The 9,828-nt window shown below is 38.8% G+C and overlaps 1 protein-coding gene across 4 annotated transcripts in view; it reads right to left on the reverse strand.

Moving 5' to 3' along the window:
• ndst2a (N-deacetylase/N-sulfotransferase (heparan glucosaminyl) 2a) overlaps nucleotides 1-9,828 on the reverse strand; it is a 145,080-nt gene that overhangs the window by 106,422 nt on the left and 28,830 nt on the right. For 3 of the 4 annotated variants that reach the window (XM_016457706.1, XM_016457704.1, XM_016457705.1), the window contains exon 2: nucleotides 3,054-3,158. The exons of the other annotated variant lie outside the window; for it this stretch is intronic. The gene's annotated coding sequence lies outside the window, so the exon portion shown is untranslated. The remainder of the gene's footprint in view (nucleotides 1-3,053; nucleotides 3,159-9,828) is intronic. 4 annotated transcript variants of the gene reach the window in all.

A 9,828-nucleotide genomic window follows, 5' to 3' on the forward strand; every position in this document is an offset into this window, starting at 1 on the left:
AATACATACGTAATATAATTATATTTCATTTCCAATATATTGATATAGGATTTCCCTTCAATTGGAGGAACCCATCCCTACAAAGCATATTCAAAATGTACAAATCAAGTAAAACGCAGTAAAATTCTAGTTTAAAATGATCAAGGCATGTTTGGCATAGGTAAGATTTTTTTTAAAGAAGTCTCTTATATTCAGGCTATATTTATTTGACCAGTAATACTGTAACATTTAAAATACCAGTTTTCTATTTCAGAATATTTAAAATTTAATTTCTGTCTTTCTCATTTTTAGCAGCCATTACTGCAGTCTTCAGTGTAACATGATCCTTCAGAAATCATTCTAATATGCTGATTTGGTGCACAATTTGGTGCTTATTTAGCACATTATTATCAATATTGAAAATATTAAGCGGTAGTTCTGCTTAATATTTTTGTGGAAATCGTGATACATTTTTTCAGTGTATCCCTACTAGTTATCCAACAACTTTTGAAATACTCTAAATCTATCAATGCTCTAATAAATGCATAAAATTGCTGCAAAGACAGCCAGGCCTTCAAGCAAAGGAAACAAGACTTCACCTGTAAGTCACCCAGGTTGATGTATAAATGGTTGGCTACACAAACGGCGGGACAGCAGAGTCACAACGCTACCTCCCTGTCATGTCTGTGACAGCTGCAAACGTCCACCAGTTGATTGACTGAATAACCTCATTCTGAGCTGCCTCCAAACACAGATGAACTCAGCTGAAAGAAAGAGCAAGGGACTACAGGATAGGGAAGGGTCATTTCTAATAGAAGAGCAGGGCTTGAATTTCGGCGTGGGATTGCGCATAATTCTACTGATTCCCACAGTTTCCGCGCATGTAACGCGGGAAATTCCCGCAAATATTTCAATGTGAAAGACGCTCGCGACAGATGACGGAATGTATTATTTGCACGTGCTTTTGAGTCTTACAATTTTAAACATTCAAGTGCTCAATTCAGTACTTGCGCGCTCTGTGACTGTGAGACACTTTCTGTGAGCCGCCTCACACCCAAAGCGCGCGCACATAGAGACGCATCTGAGAGCGCGCGCCTTATTGCGCATAAATGGCCAAATACATACAAAAAATATGTTAAAGTGCCCGTCTTGATGAGTATTCATGTAAACAGTCGATTTCCACTAAACATTGTCTGTATACAGGCTATTAAGTTAATGTAAACAGTTGAGAAACAAAACTTATGTGTAACAGTTTGATCCGTGCATGAGGTCTTAAAGAGAAAAGCAACCTAAATTAAAGCTGCAAGCAGCGATGAACGGGCCCTCGCACCCGGGCTCACCGCCATGGGGTGGCTTTAGTAAAACAGCGAACGGCAAGCATTATGCATTTAAAGTGGTAAATATAGGAGGAATACGTCAAAGTCATTTATATGTGCCAATCTTCCTGCTGCCAGCTGGTGGCGCTATAACTATAACTGGATTTTGGCATGTAGATTTCTTCAGTCCAGCACTTTTATCAAACATATGAAATTTGGTGCAGATTGAACATGGTATGTTTGAGTTAGTATAAAGCATGATGTGTCCTATTGCCAACAGGTGGCGCTATGATTATAACTGAATATTGGCCTTTAGATGTCTTCAGGCCATGACTCTTTCCAAATATGTCCCTAACTCCCCCTCAAATTAAAAAATCCCCCCCAATAAGAGTCACCTAAAGGGGGAATTCCACCCCATTTTCCAAAATGAAATTCAGGCCCTGAAGAGGTAGAGGGAACAGTCCTCTAATTGGAGATTCTGGCCAAAATCTCTAAACAATGGCGCCTCAAAACAGCAAGCAATAAGGGTTTGGATTCAAGAGAGAAGAGTGCCAGCCAGGACGGCACCCTGCTGGGTAAAAGGACGGCCAGCGACTGACTGATCCCACGATAATCAGAAGCGACAAAAGAACCATTTGGTACTACTGACACTACATGACACTCCAATATGGAGGATTAATGTTTTGATGGTCCATGCATGCAAAGCCTTCCTTCATTCCGAACAATGCAGCCTGCTGGTATTTCGAGAAGGAGAGAGGAAAAAGCGAGTTTGTCCTAGTATGTTCTCAAAAAGACATGATAGTTCAATGGGTCTATATTAGGGGTGGGACAAAATATCGATATGGCTATATATCTTTGTCCTTCTCCATGCGATATGAGAAATATCTGGAACCAAATATAGATATTTTTATTAATACAACAAGGCGCTCTAAATAGATTTCCCTGCACCCAGCATCTAAAAATGCATGGAAATCACAGTTGCGCTATTTTCAATTTCTTTCCAAAGCGCTCTGAGCCACCATAAACCACATTCTCTATGAAGATGGGGAAGCATGAGGAACCGAAGGATAAACAGATTTCCAGCCACTGTATTAGCTCTACTGCTATGTACGTTTAAGGGGATAAGAACTAAAAAACTGCCACGGAGCAGCTATCAGCATGGACCTCTCTCTCCGATATTACAAGTGCGTGTTATGCAGTGGGCAAGTCGATAAGCAGTTAAATGTGTTGATTAATACACAAAGTGTAAGCTTTTAATAAGTCCAAGAAAAAATGATTAACTTACTTAACGTTAAATTTGATTTACAGAACATTTTGTGCTGTTTTCTAACAGTTTGGACTTGAATAAAGAGAGAAAACTTGCACTTAACCTTTTCACAGGCATTTTGTTTTCATAGTTAGACAGACATCGTGATGTATCGTTATAGGATTGTCTAGCAATATATCGATTATTACAATAATTGCTGTATCGTGATATCGCATCGTGAGCCATGTATCGTGATTAGTATCGTATTGTGAGGTACCCTGTGATTCTCACCCCTAGTCTATATGCACAACATTTTCACAAAACAATATGCTTCACAATCCAAATAAAATCCTAAACGCAAGCATGATTAATGCTCAGCTCTTTATAAAAGCTATTAATTCTGCTAGACAGGTAAAGCAAGTACATTGAGTTCAGAGTCATGTGAAACAGCTAAACATTAATTGACAAATCCTACATACATATACAATTCTATATACATGTACAAAACCCACCTGAGACTGAATTTCTCACAATGACAGAGGTATAGTGTGGCCTGTGAAATGAAGAGGCTCTGGAAGAACATGAGTTTCCATTGTCAAATGGTCCGGAGCAGCAACCTATTAAAACAAGAAACGCTTTATAAGATTATAGTGCTCAGAACAGCACTGTAACAATCACATTCACTACACTCAACAGGGTTTACTGGCTTGATCTTTATAGCCCTTCAGTGACCTTATCAAAAACATTAATGAAAATCTTTTGCGGTTTTCATGTATTGTTTTTCCCAGACAGTGTTGTACTTAGCATGCAATGTTTGTTCTAGATGCCTGGCCTGTATATTGCCACTTATGTGATAAGAGCACAAGCTAAGAACTTTTGGCATTGAAGACTTGAATAATTGTCACAAGTTGTCTGGGTAAGTACTGTTTGTTACACTCAAACGAAAAAAAAAAAGAATAAATAAAATAAAATGAAAATAAAAAAAAATAAATAAATAAGTAAAAAAAGTGAGTGTGTGAACTTGCAGTCTCATTAAAAAACAATGTTTAATATAATTACTCTACGTGCTTCCTGAGTTTGTGTTTATGGTTTTGTGGCATTCAGCACTCAGCACTCATGTTGTTTTTGAAAAACTCGGATTGGCATGTAGCAATCAGTTTCATTTCACAGAAGTAAATCTTCTCAGGTTTGGCAAGGGATAGTAGAAAGGAAACAGCCCAAGCTAACCACAGTAACAAGGCCTGCCTCTGTTAGCAATGCAAAAATTCTCAATGCTCAATCAAATCCCACGCTTTGTGTGTTGTTGTTGTTTTAATACATTTCTCGAACGATTAGCACATTGAATTATTCTCCCCCATAATCGGTTCTTGGAACATTTTCAAAGCACATGGAATAACCCAGTTTGGTAGAGTGTAAACAACCAAATGCATGCCAGATTATGCCCATCAATTACTCACTCATCACATCCAATTAAAACATCTGGGATTAAGGGATTAATGATTATGATCTTAATCAATCTAAATAAAGCAGGTGACACCTGATGACCAAACAGCACAAATACACCATCAATCAAATATTCATCACGTGTGATGCAAATCCTTAAAATCCCTGGAAAATTAAGAAATTAAGTTTCATGAAGACATAGAAAATACGACATTTCCTGTTGTCGCTCTCCACAACCTTGAATCTGCAATAAATACAGTGCTCATTAATACAAGAGCTCATTAAACTTGGAAATGTATGCTTTAACTCTCAACATCAGAGAACAGCAGTCTCTACAGGTACACAATCTGTAAATGTAAATCATGCCAAAAAAGCCCAGAGCCTGAATCGTGGTCCCTTGCTCACCTCACTATGTGCACACATTCACACAATTAGACTTTGTTCAATGAGCACTCTGCATTTCTATAAGAGCCCAGCAAGTCCCATTTGTTTACATGGGACTAATTAAGTGTGCTTTAATGGAGGAGCAAAAGTGCCAACAATGAGCCCCTGTGTTGGGAATGAGGGAAAGTCTCAGGTTCTGTTCGTCAGTCCTGCATTACACATCACAGCCATTACAAAAACATAAACGGTCAACATTAAAGCAAAAACGACCACTGCGAACAATTCATTGGTAGGGTTAGATTAGAAAAGATGCTCTCCTTAAGTAACAACAGAATGATGATGTATCTTCTAAATTATTAATCAAGAAATGACATGGAAACATTTGTACATTTGGATTAGAGCCCGACCGATATATCGTTTAGCCGATATTATCGGCCGATATGAGCCTGTCGCCGATATATCGAATATGCTGCCGATATGCTACCGATATGCCGCCGATATGATTTTTTTTTTTACAGAACATATAATGCAGATAAAATGCTTGAAATGGTGTAATTACTTAGTTTGTCCAGCAGAGCGCACTCCATTGTTTGCTACTGGCCACCTGGATGAAATGCTTTAAAGCTTAAGTCTATGGAAAACCATTGAAACTTTGAACGGCCATATCTACATAACGGCGCAGCGAATCCGCACCAAATTCGGGGGATCCCTTCATGGTATCGGCCTTTTTTTATTCCCTAATATCGTATCGGTCCCAAAAAACCCATATCGGTCGGGCTCTAATTTGGATAGGCCTACATCACAAAATTAAAAATTATGAAAGGGAGTCAACTCAACTGTGGGTTTACCCAGCTGTCATTTGATTTTTGCAGAATGTTAAAAAAATCTTATATTATTAATGGTTATAATTAAATAATAAATGTTTTTTTTTTTTAAATACAAACAATACTTGCTACCAAATCTTAATGAAAGACTAAGTTCAAAAATTGAAAAAATAAACATAAAAACATTATCCAACATTAACACAATTATCCAAAAAATGTACCATTTACACTCAAAACTACACAGATGGAAATAAATCCCACAGATATTTAGCTGAAAGTCAAGATTAGTGAGCATAACCATTCAATAAATGAGAGAAGATATAAGGTGGGGGCATTTTGCCCTGAATGTTATTCCAAAGACAAAAAAAATCTTTATACTTTATGACTTTTCTATTAGCATGATGTCAACAAGCTTTCATTTTTTTAACCTCTAACAGCAAAAACACCTGTCATACACAGGCCTCTTTTATCATCCAATCATATCACAGTGGATAAAATAAGTCACATTACGCAAGTAAAATGCACTACGAGTGCCATTTCTGGTTGACTAACAAGCTGAGCAGACAAAGACAATACATCTGCCCTTGTTATCTTTTTATAACACAAGAACTTTAATCATGTCAAGACTGTTTATAGTTGACAGAGCAAAGGTTTCATCTTTGAGCGATAAGGATCTTAAACAGTCGAGCATGTTACGAGTGCTTCTCTTCATTTGCAAAGCAACAGAAGTTGAGCAGTTTATTCCGCCAAGAGGCATTGAGACAGTATCTTGTCATTGGCTAATAGCATCTCTCATCTCATCCGTCTGCCAACTGGAATTTCTGCTTGTGTTTGGTGATAGTCCAGACCAAGAAGCAGAGCTCGTTCCAAAACGATATCTATGTGGGGCATAGAATACAATCGTATTACCAAAAGACTATGAGCTGTGCATGAGTCTGCACTGGCTTAAATACTAAAACAGACGAAAAGGGAAATAAAAAAACCTGCGGTGTCTAAATTACGCATGCAGAGCGGAGAGACGCAAAAACGGTGGTGAATTTTCTCAGAGGAGTGGCTAATTCTTGCACACAAATGCTTGTTTTGTGCTTCTGATGGCAGTGTAATAAAGCATGCATGCTACTCAACAGAGAGGAAGAGGCCAGTGAACAGAGAAGCTCATCACACTTTTCTCCCTCCTGTGGAGTGCTGCGAGGGAGAAAGAGAGCGAGACGGAGAGAGAGCATAAGTGGGAGAGCGAGCTGTGACTGCTTGTTGCAGATCCTGCTGTTTATCCACCAGCCTGCCTACACACTGCGCTCATTCAGTCTGAAACAAAGCCCGATCAGCCGAGAGGCTCTGCTAGGACACGCACTACAAAACAGGAACACCAGAGAGAAGAACAGAAATGGACAAAGAGAGAAACGGACAGAGAGGGCTAAAAGACAGAGACACTGTACCTAAACAGAAGCAAACGCAGCTCTAAAGGAAACCAGCAGCGAAAAAGAAAAGAGAAACAACATGCAACATTCTCAAATGTTTCAAAAGCAAGTACACCGAGTTACTCAGTCACACTGAGTCATTCTGGCTAAAGCGAGTGTGTTTGCTTGGCCCAGACACTTCAGGTAATGAGGTTGGAAGTCTCAGAGGACGTGTTCTGTCATCGGCTATGGAATGACCACCAAACTCAGCGTCGATCCAACAGGGAAGCTGTGCACTGACAAAACAGGAGTAAAAGCATTATGAAATTGCTTGACAACAACATGGGACACTAGCAGATTAACACAATACCACAGTTATTCCTGGGAAATATGTGGCCCGAGTAAAAAAAAAAAAAAAGCCCAATTTTTTTCAGCCAGTGGAAGACAGGGCTCCACAAAGACTTTCAGGCCAGTTACAATTAGAGCCCGACCGATATGGGTTTTTTGGGGCCGATACCGATATTAGGGAGTAACAGCTCGAGGAGCCCTCTCGAACGCCACCCTCCGCGTGTCGCTAGGCCCCCGGGATCGCTAGATCGGTCGGCGCCGGACCGCGGATTTAACCACCCGTAACTCCCGAACCCCGGGGGCTATCCACGCGGGGGTGGTCTCATTCGAAAGAGGGCCTCGAGACGTACACTCGATTCGCGTTCGAGAGGGTTCTTCGAGCTGAAGTGATCCCCCGAATTTGGTGCGGATTCGCCACGCCGTTACGGAGATATGGCCGTTCAAAGTTTCAGTGGTTTTCCATAGACTTAAGCTTTAAAGCGTTTCATCCAGGTGGCCAGTAGCAAACAATGGAGCGCGCTCTGCTGGACAAACTAAGTAATTACACCATTTCAAGCATTTTATCTGCATTATATGTTCTGTAAAAAAAAATGTTCATATCGGCGGCATATCCGCCGATACCGATATATCGGCGACAGGCTCATATCGGCCGATAATATCGGCAAAACGATATATCGGTCGGGCTCTAGTTACAATAAGTCTATTTATTAATATAAATACGTCTCTCGCCTTTTTGGCACATCAGCAGAATTTGCAGCAATTTTACCCAGCAGGCTTACATAGACGGATTTATTGAAATGACAAAAAAGACTTGAAAGCATGTGTTGAAAATTACAAACCATTACTGAGTTCATAAACATGTTTTTAATCATGTAGTTACATTACAGTTCTATAATTTCCAACTTTTTTAGCTTTACAATATTAAAAGTATTTTTAAATGGAACACATGAATATTCATAGATTTAAAAAAAATATATTCTTTTGTGGTGGAGCTAGTAAAAATGTTGGCAGGTCACATAAAAAAATCCAAACTATTGGCCCAACTAGGGCTGCAAGAAGTGATCCACAAAAGCCCAAGTGGATCCATTGTCAGAATGAAGAATTAAATATATGTTAAACATAACTACATCGTTTCAATTCAAATAAACAGTGCAGTACTTTGAACAGAATAGACAGCATCTCTGAAGGACACCTCTGAAGGAGAATACTTCAATGTAAGTAGCAAAAAGCAACACACAACAAAGAGGTTTATTGCCAGTAAGTGCGCCATGTTATGTGAAGCAAAAGCAAAAAATGAACAGCACTGTTGCCATGTGGCTGTGGATTCGCAACCCTCAATGCAAGCAAATTACTTGTATATGCGACAAAATTTTCATGCTAGGCAACTATATTTTCTCTATCGTTGGCCATTCGCTGCTAAATTGTTAGATTTCATTTGCCAGTGTTTGAGTTGGAGGCTAAGAATAAGGTTAGCACTGATATACTTTTGCTCACCTATTGCACACTCGGACTGAGCCCTCGATAGTTTCATTCTCTGTATTTAAAGCGTATTATTCCTATTTGTATCAATGGATGCACCGTGTATTTGACACACCGTAAACTGTAGTGTGCAGCACCTGACTCACCGTCCTTAGGCTGAGAGAACTCTTTCTTCCTTACACACGAAAAGAGAAAGAGCAAGAGAGTCTTCATACCACACATATTTATTATAAATGCAGTTATGCTTTCAGATCATATATGATTGTATCTAGGGCTGGGCGATTTGGCAAAAAATTAAAATCTAGATTTTTCTAGAATGTTTGACCGATTCTCGATTTTTTTTTTACGATTTTTAACTAGTCAACTTGAAAATGTAACTACAACATGATTCAAGTAACTTTTTCTTTATTAACCCTCTAGTTAAAGAAAATTCTATTCCAAGTGCAGCACACATGAAGTTGTCAACATGATGTAAAGTCCTTGTTTTTGGATTGATGTTTTTATAGCCATAACTTTAGAGGATTTGTTTTGGAGAGAAACTAATAACTGTGCTTATAATGTTTGTAAACATTTTGCTTTAGCCTACCGGCATTTTAGTCTACATTATTTCTGAATGTAATAGGGCTAATAAAATGCGAAGTGAGCCTATACGCTACTTATGCTTTTTTTTCACTCTCAAAATGCAATCTTATACAAGTGGCGTTTTTTTTTAACAATGCAGCAAACATTTTTAAATATCTCAAAAATACTTTAATGTCTGCTCGGAGTGAACCGATTGATTTTTTTTTTTTCGTTTTCAAGCCCTGTTCTACTATAAATGTATTCTATTATTATTATTATTATTATTAGGCGGCCTATTATAATTCGGCTATTATTATCAAATTGCCCCGCTATTTCAATTCAGCACCGCATTTCACACTCGCGCAAATGAGGATTAGAGCCTGTAGCCGGTGAAGGAGTCTCCAACCACAAACACAGACGTACATCGTCTGCTGATATAAGGCATTTCATTGCATTTTTACAAGTAATCTGAACGGCCTATATAAGTGCAATATTTTAACCGAGCCCTCACTAACTGAGTTTAATGCCACAGTTATGTTAGAATGCATTTCATTCTTGTTTCTGTGGTGGTGCGTCGGGCTCATCATGGGGCGCATGGTCCTGAGCGCTGTATGACTGATGTATCCGTTCAATTTAACTTTACTCCAAATATATGAACTTACCTGTTTTAAATACTTTTATATTTAACATGTTCGTTTATGTCCAATATTTAGTGTTAAACTGTTGGTCTTTAAAATAAATCTACTTTTGATTTTCACCATTGACTGCAGACCTTTTAGACTGATAACGTCCATGCTCTGATGCGGCAAACTTGTCACAGGACTTGCGGTCCTAATAGCGATGTATGACTG

The sequence above is a fragment of the Sinocyclocheilus anshuiensis genome, unplaced genomic scaffold (genome assembly GCF_001515605.1).
Source record: "Sinocyclocheilus anshuiensis isolate Anshui unplaced genomic scaffold, SAMN03320099.WGS_v1.1 scaffold63, whole genome shotgun sequence".
NCBI lineage: Eukaryota > Metazoa > Chordata > Actinopteri > Cypriniformes > Cyprinidae > Sinocyclocheilus > Sinocyclocheilus anshuiensis.